Here is a 17,551-nt window from a genome sequence, read left to right on the forward strand (position 1 = left end):
GTGAGATGTGTGTCCAGGAATCAAAATGTTGTAGAACAGATGCAAAGAACACAGAACAGTAGGGAGATCTAGACAAAGATTCTTTCCGTGCAAAAGGTTTTGTGTGCATAAAGAGAAGCTCTGGTGGGTTTCCCTGCAAAAATCTTTGCTTATACACTACAGTGATCTCAAACAGAAGACAAGTGTGAGTAAGCCCCAGCACAGCTACTTAGGGGTACAGAGAGGTAGTGCTCTCATTTTTGGACTCCCACAGCAAATTCTCTGTGGATGGGTGATCCACCTATCACGTGGTCCTTGCTTGGAATCAGCGGAGGGCATGCCAGGGGCTTAAAAGTCATTCAGTCATTCAGTGACACGAAACCCTGGGCAGGACTCCTTCTGTTTCCCAGCAGAAGCCTTTTCAGGTGGACTCCCAGGTTGCTTCTGGTTTGACCTGGATTGGGCATGCTCAGTTGGAACGTCACCTTTTCCATTTGGTTTGTCCTTTACTACCTTTTCTGGCTCCTTAGTCTGTTATAAGGCAGGTTTACTTCCTGTACAGATGGGATTAAGGTGGGGCCCTCACTCTAGGGGTATTATTGGTGTATCTGCAGACATCACATTTAAAATCCTGAATACATTCACTAAGGGACATGGTGCACAGTCCCAGGCCATGGTAAACCCTCCTGCTATCTGAATGGAAATTCAAGGTTCCTTTGTACATTCGATGCCTGATAAAAAGACACCATGCCAGTGACAGATGTCTCGGTGAAAGGGGTGTGCTCAGTTTTTAAATTTTTTTTAATTTTATTTTTATTTTAATGTATGAGTATTGCTATTTATTCAGCCATTGATTATGCTGATTGATTTGGGCATGGACTCCACCTTACTTTTTTCCCCTTTTTAATAAATTTATATATTGAATCACCGTGAGAGTAGTTTCAAAGCTTTTGGGTTTAAGTCTCACTCATGCAATGATAAAACACCAGTCCCTTCACCAGTGCCCATTTTCCACCACCAAAAACCCCAGTATACCCCCCCCATCCCACAGCCTCCCCCTATCTATGGGGCAGATGATTTCCACATTACTCTCTCTCTACTTTGATTACATTCAGTATTTTGACACCAGAACCATTATTATTATTTGGAATTTTACCCCAACACTCAGATATGCAGAGAAGGCAACCATAGACAATTTGTTTTCTATTGCTGGTTATGAATAACATATGATGTGGCTGGATAGTGACCACGCAATTTTGGAATTTCGAAATTTTAACAATTAAATCTGGAGGGATTTCTACCAAAACCTGCTGGGTTCCGAGATTTGTTCCTGAGTCTCTGGGATCATGGCCACTAAGCAGCTTCATCAGGAGTCAGAGAGGCCGTTCATGGACGGTGACCTGAGGTCTCGTTGGGGTGGGGAGGAAAGGGTCAGTTCCACCCCCATCCCATGAGGCTCAAACCTGACTGTCCAGTGGCCTCTGGAGGATGGAGGCCAACCGTCTTCTCAGTTTTTGGGGGAGGATCTTAGTCATCCTTTTACCCATGGGGAAACTAAGATGGTAAAAGTCATACCAGCAATCAAGTCCAGCATTCTGGTGTACTCTGCACATGTAGTACTGCCTCTTTACTCACCTGGCAATGCCAGGATGCCCAATGCTGTGGCAAATGGGCTGGGAAAACATGAGAGGCTCACCTCTGAAGAGGGGGCACAGGTAGTTTTCAGTTTCAAACATCAGGGTTTGACTTCGAAAGTCCCTGTTGCCTTTCAGCAAAGCCCAGCATGTCCTTTTGTCAACATGCAGAGGACAGTTGGGTGGAACCGTTTGTCCGGCAGATATGTCTGAATGGCCAACTCTCAAGTCTTTTCTTTTCATTGAGAATGGTGGGATTTGATACAAATGACAGTGAAGGCTCCCAAGCTCCACCGGGGACAACCCAGGACTGATTTGCTTCTTTGCACTCTACAGGGCAGGAGAAGAGGGAAGGGGCGAGTTTCTGCTGTAGCTATGAGAGGATGGGTGCTAGCTGAGAGGACCACTTAGGGCACTAATCAATTCCCACTCTCTGCTAGTTACATTATTCTGCTGCCCCTCTTAAACGCATGCGGTGGTGTGTGCTAATGACATCTCAATAAAACTGATGGGGTGGGAGGAGGGAAATGCTAACGGGGAGGGGGGCACCATGGGGTTCAGGAATAGAGTGTATGCCTGGCAGGTGTGAGGCACTGAGTTTGATTGTTGGATACACACACACACACACACACACACACACACACACACACACTACAAGTATCCCCGGAAAACAACCTGGGGCTGACTCCAAGAGTTGATGTCCTGGACATTGGTTCTCCAGGCAGCTGCGCTGGGGGCAGACAGTCTATTACTTGTCCTGCATGATAAAAGCAGTGACAGGCGGCCAACTGCTGCCCAGCAACACAGAGCTGCAGAAAAACCAGAAACGTCCCCCTCACCATCATTTCTGCCAAAAGCTTACATAAGCCCTTCCTGCCAGTGGCTTCCTCTGGCCACGGCAGCCGACCCAGGGTCCTGAAGGGCCTGGCCAGGATCCTCAGACAGAGGCGCGCAGACCCGCACTTCAGCCAACAGCTCCGTTCCCATGCTGCCAGAAGTACAGTCACTCCCAGTATCCAGGCTCAATCTGACTCATCTTATGCAAAGTTTAGAAGGGTTTACTATCGATGTGTACAATATAAGGAGATAAAAATTGATGGACAAAAATAAATTGATGGACATGGGCGGGAGTGTGCCTCTGTGGTCAGAAGGAAGGAAGGAATCAACTTGTTGGTATCAACTAGCAGATATTGACTACAAACTGAAGTTGGGGAGAGCAGTGGGGAGAAAGGAGGGGGATTGAAGAGAGGGTGCTGGATGTTTTTGTCTTCTGCATGTTGAAGAAAAATATTTGAAGAAGGCAGCAGAAGGAGGAAGAAGGGAAAAGTTCACATATTCTCATAAGAAATAAATGATATATATTGGATGGTTGGAGAAAAAAAACACTGGATTAAATAATAGCTCCACATTTCAATCATCACAAATTTAATGCCAAATTTTTGGGTAAAGAAGTATGACTATTACGTGTTTTTTTTGTTTGGGGGCCACACCTGGCAGTGCTCAGGGCTCTGTACTTGGGGATCACTCCTGGAGGGGCTTTGGGGAGGCGTATATGGTGCTATGGGTTGAACTCTATGCAAGCCTCATACCCGCTGGGCTCTCTCTAGCCCCATGACCATTAAGTGAAGCTTTAAAAAAAATTGCACCAGTATTATTGAAAAACAGGGTGCAAGGATTATGTGGTGAAATACAGCAGATGATAAACTATTCCTGAAAAAGAGAGCGAATAAGAACATATTGTACAGAGAGAGAGAGAGATGGAGAGAGAGAGAGAGAGAGAGAGAGAGAGAGAGAGGGAGAGGGAGCAAAACACTGCTTGGAGCAAGAGAGAGAGAGAGAGAGAAGAGAGAGAGAACACTGCTTGCAACTCGCTGTCCTCCTCCAAAAGATAAGGGGAAATGAAGAAGTGGCCGCTTCCCCCTACCTCCTCCTAGCTTTGAGGATGACAGAGGCCCATGATGTTCACTTCCCCCTCTCCCAGGCTTTGCCACCATATGTGAGGTTGGGTGTGTCCTTGCCCACTGGCAGGAGGAGAAGCAGGATTATAGAGGAGGGCACCCTCATAGGGGAGTGACATGGGAAGCCCCCGGAATTCAGGGGCATGGGAACCATCCCAACCAACCCATACAAGCCTAGGACACACCGATGTCTATCCAGAAGTGATTGGTAATGTTTCTTTTTTTAATAATTAAAAAATATTTTTTCAAATTAAAAACACCATGATTTATAAACCTGCTCATCATCATACAGTTGTTTTAGGCATGTAGTATTCCAACACCGTCTGTGTGACCTTCCCTCTGCCAATGTCTCCATTTTCTTCCCCATCTCCAACCTACCCCTTAGGTACATAAAAAATTTACTTTATGTTATTTTTGCCAACAAGATTTTAAGAAATGGCAAATAGAATGAACAGAAAATAAATAAGAGCACATTTATGATTGCTATATGATTTTATCATATGCAAACAAGGAAATTAAAACCTTTAATACAGTAGAATAAAATACTTCTCATTTACATAGGTTTTCAACTCTGAAATTTAAGATATATTGCATTAAATATCATTTTATATTTGGATCTCATTATAGTTATAATCATACCTTACTGTTATTAATACAACTTTTAAAGAATGTTGTACTTATATATTTTGGAGTTTACATAAAATAGGTAAGGCCTTCTTGTGTAAATTCCCCCTCCCCACACACACACATTTTATATAAACACTGTGGTTTGCAAACTTGTTCATGATGATTTATTATAAGCATTCAATATTCTAATACCATTCCCACCACCATTGTCACCTCCCTTTCACCAATGTCTACAATTTTTCCAAACACCCCTCAAGGCTGCCCTTATAACAGGCCCACAGTAATTTATTTTTTATTGCTTGTTTTTAATAAATTGTTAACAGAACAATTAAAATTTCTCTTAGAAGAAAACTAGTTTAAACTGTTGTATCTCCCATGGAGATATTAAGTCCTTGTATGAGGGATTAGTAGGATGATGTTATGGGTAAAGCCTCTGAGTTACTATTGGGTTGGTCAAGATTGGTTGCCTTCTATGTTACATCCCATCAGTCTGGTGTGCTACTAGTGGATTATCACTGTTGTAGAGTTTGGAGATGTTGCATGGCCCTGAAGGTGGCCAAGGACTCCAGAAAGTTCAGAATTTTTAACTGGGTGATACAGCTGGAGTTAAATTTTTAACTGGGATCTGGGGTGTGCATATTACTGCCTGGACTTCTGGAAGTACAGGGAAATGGGGGAAGGCAGACCATCCTGCCCCAAGAAAGCCTGAAGATTTTAGTCACAAAGACCCACACACCTGAATTTTAAACAGGTTAATTTCTGGGTGAGTCTCAGTCCTGAGACAATGGAGTCTGGCTGGAGGCATGGTGGCAATATTGCAGTGTGGGAGCAAGCAAGTGCAGGGGCTGTTTGGGTGGGCACTGTGCTGACCTGCCCCACTCTAAGGTGCCCCAGATGTCTCAGCTTGAGAAGGGGTCCGAGAAAAAAATTTTCATGGCAAGCTGATCTCATTCGAGATTTATTTATGAGTCTCCAGAGCAAGGTCTGTTGATGAACTTGCATGGTGACAGGGGTGGTTTGTGGGTGTGGCTGACAGGGGCAATGCCTCTTTAATGCTGGCTACTGTGCTCTATGAGAGGGCTGGAGCCATAGCACAGTGGGTAGGGCGTTTGCCTTGCATGCGGCCAACCCGGGTATGATTCCTCCATCCCTCTTGAAGAGCCCGGCAAGCTACCAAGAGTATCCTGCCCACACGGCAGAACCTGGAAAGCTAGCCATGGCATATTCGATATGCCAAAAACAGTAACAAGTCTCACTTCATGTTCTGCCAGTTCTCGAATGGAGACATTACTTGTGCCCATTTGAGCAAATTGATGAACAATAGAACGTCAATGCTAAGGTGCTACTGTGCTCTGTGCTGAGTTCACAGAAGTGACCCAAGCTGACACAGACTCTGCAAAAGCTATTTAACAAATAAGTTGGATGGAGCAGGAGGGTATTAGGCTAAATATGACCTGTCAGAGACAAACATTGTATTAAATCATTTCTTGGTGGAATATAAAGAACAAACAGAAGAAAACAAACCTTCAGACTAGAAGTACGAAATAGGGCTTATCAGAGGGAAAGGATAAGTGGGTGAGTAAATTGAACAAAATGAGTTCATTGTCTGGTGATAGATAGAAATTAAACTTCGGTGGTGTACACAATGTATATACAGAAGTTTTATGTATACAACTGAAATCTAGACAGTATAAATCAATGTCACTCCAATTAAAAAAATGTTAACATTTTTGAATGTGCAACTACTACTTGCCTTTCTACCTGCCTACAGTATTGGCATTCTACCATATTTTGGGATTGGTGAAGTAAAGACAAAGCAAAACTCAAAGTGGAAAATATTTAAATCCATAGCTTTAATCCAGTCTGTCTTCAGGTATTTTCAGAAATCGATGTTGATGTGCAACCAAGCTAAACTATGTAACAGAAGACAGTGATGGCTGGCTTTAACACGTTGATTACAGAACTGGATTGTGTCTAGAGTTACACTGGTTTTCCGTCACTGCAGCATTCCTCTGTAATGATGGTGGCGTGGAAGGTTATGCAGAAGCTTGCTGACTGCTGCGTGAAAGCAATTTGGGATTAAGAATAAAAAGAAATACACAGTGTTGTATACCCAAAACCTGTATAATGTTATGAACCCGTTTTGATTTTTAAAAGAAGACTAAACACGGTTAAATATGATGGACTAAAGGATCAGATGTCCTGAGTTGTACTCAGTAATGGTTTTGAATGTAGTTCAGGAATTCTTATATGCTCACGGTCCATTTCAAGGCAACGGCGGGTCCTGAGTGATCTGGACAAGGAGCTGAATTGCTGGTACACAGAATGTGCCTCTTTGGCATGTGTCTTATTTTGAGCTGAAGGAAACCAGAACTAACAGACTCAGAAGCAGTTGTGTTTGGTTTCTTGTTTGTTTGTGTTTTGGTCACACTCAGAGCTGTGCTCAGGGTTTACTCCTGGTTCTGTGCTTAGGGATCACTCCTGGCGGGGCTCAGGGAATGACATGTGGTGCTCTGATGGAATTTGGGCTTGTGGCATGCAAGGGAATGGCCAGTCCGCTGTACTAAAGCCCCAGTTCCTGTTTATTGTTCTCAACCTCTCTCTTTACCCGATGAAATAATTTAGATATGGAATCCGTACATAAAAGAACACTATTAGTAGAGATAATTTTTTAGGCCAGAAAGCATGGTACAACATTTTTTTATATTAAAATTCTGTCTGGCTGGAGTGATAGCACAGTGGGTAGGGCGTTTGCCTTGCACGCAGCTGACCTGGGTTTGATTCCTCCGACCCTCTCGGAGACCCCGGCAAGTTACCGAGAGTATCTTGCCCACACCACAAAGCCTGGCAAGCTATCTGTGACGTATTCAATATGCCAAAAACAGTAACAACAAGTCTCACAATTTGTTGTGAGACGTAACTGGTGTTCACTCGAGCAAATTGATGAACAATGGGAAGACAGTGCAGTGTCACAGTGCTAAAATTCTGTCCTTGAGATGAAGTCATGAAATTTGCTTATAAGTGGATAGACATGGAGAGTATCATGCTATGTGAAATGAGTCAGAAAGAGAGGGACAGATATAGAAGGGCTGCACTCATTTGTGGAGTATAAAATAACATAACATGAGACTGATACCCAAGGACAGTAGATATGAGGGTCAGGAAGATTGCTCCATAGTTGGAAACCTGCCTCATGAGTGGGCGGGGAGAGGACAACTGGAATAGAGAAGGGATCACTAAGAAAATGATGGTTGGAGGAATTGGTCGGGATGGGAGATGTGCGCTTACACACTGTCATGGTCACTGTCCTCCCGTTGTTCATCGATTTGCTCGAGCGGACCCAGTAACGTCTCCATTGTGAGACTTTTTGTTACTGTGTTTGGCATATTGAATACTCTCGGTAGCTTGCCAGGCTCTCTGAGAGGGGCGGAGGAATTGAACCCGGTTCGGCTGGGCTGGCTGTGCACAAGGCAAACGCCCTACCGCTGTGCTATCACTCCAGTGTGACAGTAGATAAAGGACCAAATATGATAACCTCTCATTATCTCATTATCTGCATTGTAAACCATAATGCCCAAAGTAAAGAGAGAGTATGGGGAATATTGTCTGCCATGGAGGCAGGGAGAGGGTGGAAAAGGTGGAGGTATACTGGGGATATTGGTGGTGGGGAATGTGCACTGGTGGAGGGATGGGTGTTTGATCATTGTGTGATTGTAACTCAAACATGAAAGCTTGTAACCTTGTAATTATATCTCACCAGTGAATCAATGAAATTTTTTTAAAATTTAAAAACTAATAAATAATAATATAATTCTCTCCTCATTTTTCTGTGAATTGTCTGCATCCTCTTTGAAGACCCAGACACCAGCTCTCCCTTACTCGGGAGAGAAGGAAATTCTCAATGGCTAGACAGTCTCTGGGGCTCATCTCCATAGTGCTCCCTACATATGAAAGTTGTTTTTCTCCTGTTTTGTTGTTTGTTTGTTTGTTTTTCTCCTATTAATCTGGCTTATGTCAATTATTAGATCATCCAGAAAACCTAGAATGGAAGAAAGGAAGCATTTTATTCCCTTTGTAATCACTGGGGTTAGGGGAAGAGTCTTCAGTGTACAGCCTGTTTTCCTTCTCACTAAGAGAAGGATCTGGATTGGCAGGACTCTGGATGGATGCACTGTGACTGGACCTGGGAAGCAGGAAACAAGCTCTGTGTGTGCTTAGTGTGATAAGGTAAAGGTGCCTACAGGCTTTGCCCACAGTACCACTTACAGTGAGATGCATATGTATGGGATGAGTGTAGGAAACCCAGTCAGAAGTAAGAAACAATCATGAATGACTGTAATTTCATGGTGTCTAAATAAAATTATAAAAAAGAATATGGGTTACGTGGTATAAAAAGATACCATATGTTCACGTATGAGTGAACATATTCCTGGATACATCATAAGACACTCCTTATCCATTTTCCATAATTCACTGTCACTGTCACTGTCCTCCTGTTGTTCATCAATTTGCTAGAGCAGGCCCAGTAATGTCTCCATTGTGACACTTGTTACTGTGTTTGGCATATCGAATACGTCACAGGTAACTTGTCAGGCTTTGCCGTGTGGGCGAGATACTCTTAGTAGCTTGTTGGGTTCTCCAAGAGGGGCGGAGGACTCGAACTTGGGTCAGCCATGTTGGCTGCATGCAAAGCAAACGCCCTACCCACTGTGCTATCTCTCCAGCCCTTTCCATAATTACATACCATATTTGATAGAGAAATTTATGCCTGGCAATCTACCGAAACTATCCTGCCCACATGGCAGAGCCTGGCAAGCTAGCTGTGGTATATTCGATATGCCAAAAACAGTAATAATAATGGGTCTCATTCCCCTGACCCTGAAAGAGTCTCCAATACATTGGGAAAGATGAGTAAAGAGAGGCTGCTAAAATCTCAGGGCTGGGACGAATGGAGACATTACTGCTGCCCACTTGAGAAAACAGAAGAACAATGGGATGATAGTGATACAGTGATACCTATTTTAGACATATTTAGAAACCTTAAACAATAACCCATTGTTTATTATTAATAAAGAATAAAACAAAATTTAAAATATAAACAGAACAGAACATTTCCAAATCCTAGACACTAGCCATGTTGTAGCAATAGTGCCAACTGGGAGCTCTTTGGCACTATTGCTGCAACATGGGAAGATGAGTGCCAACTGGGAGCTCTTTGGCACTATTGCTGCAACATGGGAAGATGCTGTCATTGACAACATTGACGAGGAATATGATCCACTGGTTCAGCACCTCCATGATTGTGCGAGGAACGCCAAGAGAGAGATAGCCACAAAAAACGCCTGTCTTCAAAAACTCTTGAGCTTATTTGCCAACGTGACTTGGCACATGCCTCAGGCAACCACAAGCAAACATTTGAGCTCGCAAAGCAGTGCACAGATGCGATAAAGGAAGACCTCAAAGAGAGAAGAGCAGGAGTGTTGGTAGATGCGGCAGAACCCGGAAAAAGCTTTCGTAACGCCCGCCTGTCCTTCACCAACTACAAGACCAAGATGACTGCCCTCCAATGTCCTGATGGATCGGTGATACCATCACATCTTCCAGAAGGGCAATGGAGAAGATTGTCCATGACTTCTACTCAGATCTCTTTGATAGCCACGTCCACCTGCCCACATACCAAATTCCGCAGGATGGATATGTCGTTCCCAAAGTTCTCCCTTCCGAAATCTGACATGCCATTTCGTCAGTAAAGAAACGAACAGCACCCGGCCCAGACAAGGTCAGACCTGAACACCTGAAGAATCTGCCATCAGAATTTGTCAATACACTGGCTCGGCACTTCACACACTACTTGTCTGAATGCAAGGTTCCGTCCCAATGGAAAACCAGCAGGACTGTACTACTGTACAAGAAGGGAGACATCCATGACATTGGCAACTATCTCCTGATCTGCCTGTTGTCTGTCGTCTACAAGCTGTTCACTCGAGTCACCGTGAATAGGATTGGTAGAACACTAGTTGAAGGACAACCATGCGAGCAAGCCAGATTCCACAAAGGATTCAGCACGGTCGACCATATCCACACAATAACCAAGCTCATTGAGGTTTCTTGGGAGTTCAAGATGCCGCTCTGTCCAGTGTTCATTGATTTAAGGGCCTTTGATTCTGTTGAGACGAAGTGGTCATTGAGGCCAATCGGGGCATTCAAACTCAATACATCAGGATCCTCTGTGAGCTGTATTACGGATTCACTACCAGGATCTCACCATTCTATAAAGAAGTGATCATCGATGTCAAGAGAGGGATTTGGCACGATGATACCATTTCACCGAAACTCTTCAGTGCCACCCTCGAGAAGGTCATGTGATGACTGGAATGGGAAGGAATGGGAGTAAAGATAGACGGTCGGCAACTATACCACCTCTGCTTTGCTGATGACATCGTTCTAATAAAACCAAACATTAGCCAAGTGGTGCAAATGCTGGCCAGCTTCGACCATGAGTGTGGAAATGTCGGACTACAGCTGAATCTCACAAAGACAATGTTTATGAGAAACAGTTTTGTTCCTGAAGTTCCATTCGTTCTCAATGGAACTACCATCTCCAAATTCAACACTTACGTGTACCTAGGTCGAGAAGTCAACATGATGAATGACCTGGCACCTGAGTTGTGCAGGAGGAAGAGAGCAGCTTGGAATGCCTTCAAGTGCATCGAAGAAATAGCTAAGAGGATGAAGAACCTTTGGCTCTGGGCACACCTCTTCGATTCCACTGTTCTTCCTGCATTAACATATGCCTCAGAGACCTGGCCCTACAAAAACAGGATGAGAACTCTATTCCAGTCTCCCAAAGAGGAATTGAAAGAGCTATGCTTGGAGTATCACGTTTCACTCAAATGAGAGAGAGAATCCGAAGTTCTGACCTCTGTCAATGGTCAAAAATCAGGGACGCTGTCTCGTTTGCCACGGTGTCAAAAATCAGATGGGCTGGACACTTAAGGAGATTTAGAGACAAACACTGGACTAGAGCTGTTACCGTCTGGATTCCACAGGATGTCAAAAGACCACATGGCCGCCCACCTACAAGATGGTCAGACTTCTTCGTCAAGACCCTGAATGATCTGTTTGAGGCTCTTCATTTTCCTAGAATGAACAGTTGCCATTGGGCTACACTAGCATGTAACAGGGACGAATGGAGACATTACTGGAAACTGCTCGAGCAAATTGATGAGTAACAGGATGTCAAGTGATCAAGTGATCAAGACACTAGCCACGGGCCCAGCTGTCTTCATTGTTTATACAGGTTCCAAAAGTTTCAAGATCATACAATGGTACTAAATATGGAGACAACAGATTGTATCTCTACATATAAAGGATTTTATAGTATGTTTCAGCATCAACCCTTGTTTTTACTTGATGGACTTCAACTGGGTAATTAAAATTGACACACAAAAAAATTATTAAGGAGATGTTCACCCTGCCAAACTTTCTCAATGCAGATCTTGGTACCCAGTACTCTACAGGGCCTGTCCCAATTCTAGTAGGAGCAGCCTGTCTTTCCCCGGCTAGTTCAGCTGAGACCTTGACTGTACCAACAGAGAAGGTATTGAAGAGTTTGGGTCCTATCTGCTCCTCTGCTATCACTTTTACACCTGGAGAAGATTCTATGGAATCAACTATTCATTAGAAGAAATTTCTTGAATGAGGCTATTTCTGGAACTGTGACTGGATGACATCATCAGTTTTCAGCTCATATTGCAAAGACAGCTGCATAGGGGCAGCCCCGTACACAGCAAAGTAATCAATCAGTATGGCCAAAGAACACCAGCAAGTGTGAAGGTCCTTGCATATATGTTCTTAGACTGATATGCAACTGATAAGCTATTTTTAATAATGTGCTTAATAATATTAAGGTTTTCACAACACTCAATAGCAGAGAGATAACAAAAGGGAATGCCCTGCCACAGAGGTAGGGTGGAATGGGGGTGGAGGGTGGGGGGTGGGAGGGATACTGGGATCAGTGGTGGTGGAAAATGGGCACTGGTGGAGGGATGGGTATTCGATCATTGTATAACTGAAACCCAAACACAAAAATTTGTAAGTCTACAACTGTACCTCATGGGGTTTCACTAATAAAAATTTAAGAAAAAAATAATAATATTAAGGTTTAATGAGGGTCAAATATATTTATTATTGGTTTTGATCTAGTGAAATCAAGAATAATTCTAGGAATGGTTTAATCAAACATTTTTTAACTTTTAAAAATTATAAAAATTATAACTACTTTGTTTTGGGGGAGTAAATCCTGGCAATATTCAAAGACTTCTTAGGCCGTGGTGCTCAGGGATTGATCCCAGGCAGTGCTTCACAGGTCATGTGCTGGGGATTGAATCTGACATATAAAGCATGTGCTCCAGCCTTTTGAAGTCTCTTCCCAGTCTCAAAATTATAAGCTCTTATTTTTGCTTTGTTTTTTAGGCCACACTGACTGATGCTCAGGGGTTGCTCCTGTCTGTGTACTCAGCTATCACTCTTGGTAATCTCGGGAAATCATATGAGGTTCTGGGATGGAATCCCGGTCAGTCGCATGCGAAGGAAGTGCTGTACTCACTGTACGAACCCTCTAGCCCCCTGTAACTATTTTTAAGTGTCTCTTTAAGGTATGTAGTGCAATGGTTTGATTTTCACATGCACTAGAAAATGGTTCCCACATCCAGGCACAACTAATCAGTTTTGATGTTTTATTGAAATCTTGCCTGTGACATAATTCCACTCTCCAAGGCTTCAGTGATATTGCCACCTTGTGGGGGCTGGTCAGAGATGATTCTGGATCCCCCTTCATTTTCCTATGCCATGTTTCTACATTGAAATCCTGCTGTGGGCAGATGTGGGGAGAAGAGAAGCTTCAAGTCTGAGCAGCAATTTCCTCCAGAAAAACAGGCCAGAAGAAACACATGTTCTATTTTGGGAAACTGACCCCCTTTCCAGCCTGTCCCCCCATATTACTCTTGGGGGTCAGCTCCCTTTGGGGTCTTCAAGCATCGGATCAGGCCAGAGGAGAGTTACCTGCAGAGCTCTGTTCTGTAGCAGCTGCCCCTGTTCTCTGTCTTCAAGCATAGGTCAAGTGTGTTGTTATGACCTTGAATGCTTTATACCTTTTCCATAAAGCTGAATGCATGGTCCAGCCAGTCCCCAGGCAAATGGCTCTAAAAAATAGGTTTGAAGCTTTTCCATTAGGACTACATTCTATGAGTAAGTTACTTAAGAAACTGCCAACTCTTCTTTCTGCTTGTCTTATAAACATCAGAGAAGAAAGAGCTGTCTATATTCCCTCTGTCAGAAACGCGAAAGTAAGTGATCTCAGGGAAGGAGTCTTCAATGGACAAGTAAATTGCACATGGCAATTTGGAGCAGCATTTTCTTGTATTTCTGCTAGTTCTCGGAGTTCTCGGATAAATTGCAGAACCCTGAAATTATGGGGACATAGAAAATAGCATGAATCAATTTCCCCTGTAGGATGGATTTTAAAACATCTCCCATGACTTAAACAAATCAGGCAAAATTCTACGGTGCAGTATTGAAAAGACTCATTACAACTCCCTCTAAGAGAGGCTGGGGGTTTCTGTCCAGACATAAAGAAAAAGTTTCAGGGGGTGGCGGTACAGTGGGTGGGGTGCTTGCCTTGCACATGGCTGACCCCGGTTTGATCCACAGCACCCCAACCTCCACCAGAAATGTGATCCCTGAGTGTAGAGCCAGGAGTAAGTTTGGGGTATGCCCCCAAAACAAAAACAAAGAGAAAAAAATAAATTTCAGTAAATAATTAACATTGTCTTCTCACTTAAAAATAGGTAACATTCAGAGGTGTCTTGCCTCCTTGTGTCCTTATTGGGCTATCAATTTTTGATGGACATATTCATGATGAAAATATCATATAATAATCTTCCACTCTACTAACATGCATGGAGGAATTCTTCTAAAGTATTGAGCTAAAAAGAAAGAAATTCAGCAAAAAAAAAAAAAAAAGATATGCAGGTTGAGGTCTCAAATAAACAAACCTTTATAATGTTCATGCTTGAGCTGGAGAGACAGTATAGTAGGTCAATCAGTTGCCTGACACGGGGCTTTCCCTTGCTCTTCCCCAGCACTGCAGAGGGTCCCCGAGCACCACTAGTGACAGAATGAGAGCTAGAAATCTTTCAGCCAGGAAAAGTTGATCTTTGCTAATATCATAACATATTTTTGCTCTTTATGTTAGTCATTCATGGAAGCAAGACATTGTTTTACGTAATCAATATTCATTGTGTAAATAGGTATCACAGTCATAATACCTATCACATAATTCAATGCCAGGAAAATGGGGGTACCTGATACCTCATTGTTGAAGAAATTTAAAAATCTCTGTCTCTGTCTCTCTGTCTCTGTGTGTGTCTCTATATCTCTCTCTTTTTCACACACACACACACACACACACACACACACACGCACACACACACACACCCTCTCACCCTCTAGGAGTGATCCCTGAGCACAGAGCCAGGACTGAGCACTGAGCAGAGTCAGGTGTGGCCCTATGCTTGCCTCCTAAATAAATAAAAATGTTAGCACTCAGTGTAGTAAGGTAGCATTCACTACTTGGATGCCTATAAATTGGGTCAATATTTAAAGGGAGTAAGAGGAAATAATGCACATGTTGAAGCATTAAATAAAGCACATCTTCAATCTGAGAAATAGAGAATGTCCTCAGAGTGGAGAACGGAAATTGGTGATGATAATGAGAGATACTTAGAGAAATGATAGGCTTAGAAAAATGATAGGTTTCAGAATTCATCCTTTTCAGAATCTGATTAAGAATCTTTCTTCTCCCAACTTGACTTACTTTCCATTTTAGTGATCTCTTGGAGATTCCAGGAAATAAGGATATACAAGGATCAATTTAGATGATGGGTACTCATCGTAAGGGAAGAAAAGAGGCACAGGAAATGGGATAAAAATAATTCTAGACTGTCATCCTTGAGACTCAGTGTCTCTACATCTCTGTGCCTATGTGATAGTCTTTCCTTAGACTAGGGAATGAGAGGAGTGTGAAGTCATTGGGATCCTCTACACAGCTGAGCAAGAGCTTTCCCACTTAAAATATGGTGGTCCCTCTTAGATCCAATGGAGTAAGTGTGGACCTTGCCTCAGAGTTGACTGTTTCAAGTTTCTGTTTGTGTTTTATTTTCTGTTTGTTTGTTTGTTTGTTTTCTTTTTAGGCCATACCTGGAGATGCTCAGGGGTTACTCCTGGCTCTGCATTCAGAAATTACTCCTGGCGATGCTTGGGGGACCACATGGGATGCTGGGGGTCAAAACCGGGTTGACCTCATGCAAGGCAAACACCCTTCTTGCTATACTATCACTCCAGCCCCTGTTTCAAGTTTTTAACTGCTGAAAGTTCCATATTGATAAATAGAGATCTATCACCCATCATTTCTTGTCTTTAGATGCTATTAACTGACATGATCATTAGTATGTGCTTTCTGGATCACTATAGTGCAGATTAGTGAGATTTTTTTATTTTCTTAATTAACTCCTTCCTGTCCCTCCCTATTTAGTCTAAAATTCTGACCCTAACAAATTCTGACCCTGATTTGTGTGAACTAGAAAGTGTATCAGTGTACCACAAATGTATCACAAGTAACAGACTTGAAAGGATTTTTGCAAAGTTAACACCCCTGTAATTATTAAATAAAAATATAGAAACTTAAGTTTTCATTGTGCCTCTTTTCTATCATTTCCTAAGTTTCCACTATTCTAACCCGCACCACCATGATTCATTAGATTTGTACTAGTTTCAGCTGTTTGAGCAAGGAATTACCACCAGAAACATGTGGTCTTTGAGGCAATGAGTTCAAGGTGGGTGTTCAGAAGAAGAAGGTGTCTGAAAAACAACACCAATGCTGTGTCCCAAACAGGACACTGACCCTACTGTTGTATCTCAGTCAAAGGAAGGGAGGAAGAAGTGTGTGTGTGTGTGTGTGTGTGTGTGTGTGTGTGTGAGAGAGAGAGAGAGAGAGAGAAAGAGAGAGAGATTTCATTTCTTCAACAATATGTATAATTCCATCTTCCTGGCATTGAATTAGATGATGGGTATTAGTCCACAATGAATACTGATTAAGTAAAACAATGTCTGTGCTTCCATGAATGACTCCATAGAGAGTAAAAAAATTACCATGAAATTAGTAAAGATCAAATTTTCCTAGCTGAAAGACTTCTGATCTCTAGTTCTATGTCACTGAAAAGATACTGAGCAAATATTGACGGGTCACTTAGAGTCATGAGCTAAAAATGGATGAACGTGGATAATGGTGCCTACTGAATAGATTAGTTGGACCCTTTAAAGGAATGGGCCTTCCCTGAAGGCTGTGGAATTTGATAGACAGCACCACAGACCCAGATTCCAAAAGGTTATTTAACATTCTGCCTATTTGCCATATTCGAGTCAGGTTTCCAAAGCAGAGGTACCAAGGATGGAGGGATCAATCTTTCCAATTGCTTTGCCCTCTCTCAGTACTCTTGCGTGGTTCTCTCAGGCCCTCGTTCCTCAGGTTCCACAATTGCTTTTGCTTAATTTGCTTAGAAAAACTGCCCAACTTTCCTTTTTCTTTTCACTACAAAAATGCAGTCCACCAGACTTAACCAGTTTCTAGAACAATTTCTGCTGTTTGTTTACTCAATAAGTGCTTGCTGATCAGGTTCAACTGTTCTCTATTAGGCACCAGGTTTAGGCATCTCACCTTGGCAGAAATCTGAAGTCATAAGGTACTTATAAAGCAAAGACTTTTTTCCTATGGAAAAGAGAGATTAGCGTATAGATGTTAGTGCTGATAAACCATTAACCCCTGGCTATAGGAAAGCACACATACAAAATTTACTGCAGTTGTATTTTCACAGGGTGGGGTGGGGCAGGGAGATGCTAAAGCAATGTGTCTTGTGTGACTTTGAATCTTGAGAATATCAACTAATTTCCTATAATAGTTTTATGATATAAAAAGTCTTAAACATCCACAAGGCCCAAGTGAAGAGTTTTGAAGATTCACAACCAATTATTAGAGGAAAAATACCTGTCTTTAGTTTTCCAAGCAAAGCTGGACTCAAGTACCACATCATGATTAGCAACTTCCTTTATACTCACAAAACTCTTATTTCTATTACCTGTGACATATATTTAAAAAAAATAATTAAAAAAAGAGTTGAAAACCAAAATAAAGGGTCTTTAGTGATAGTACAGGAGATAGGGTGTTTGCAGCTGTCCTGGGTTCCATCCCTGGCATTCCATATGAGCACTGCCAGGAGTGATTCCTGAGCACAGAGC

Source organism: Sorex fumeus, unplaced genomic scaffold (assembly GCF_029834395.1).
Source record: "Sorex fumeus unplaced genomic scaffold, SorFum_2.1 ptg000008l, whole genome shotgun sequence".
NCBI lineage: Eukaryota > Metazoa > Chordata > Mammalia > Eulipotyphla > Soricidae > Sorex > Sorex fumeus.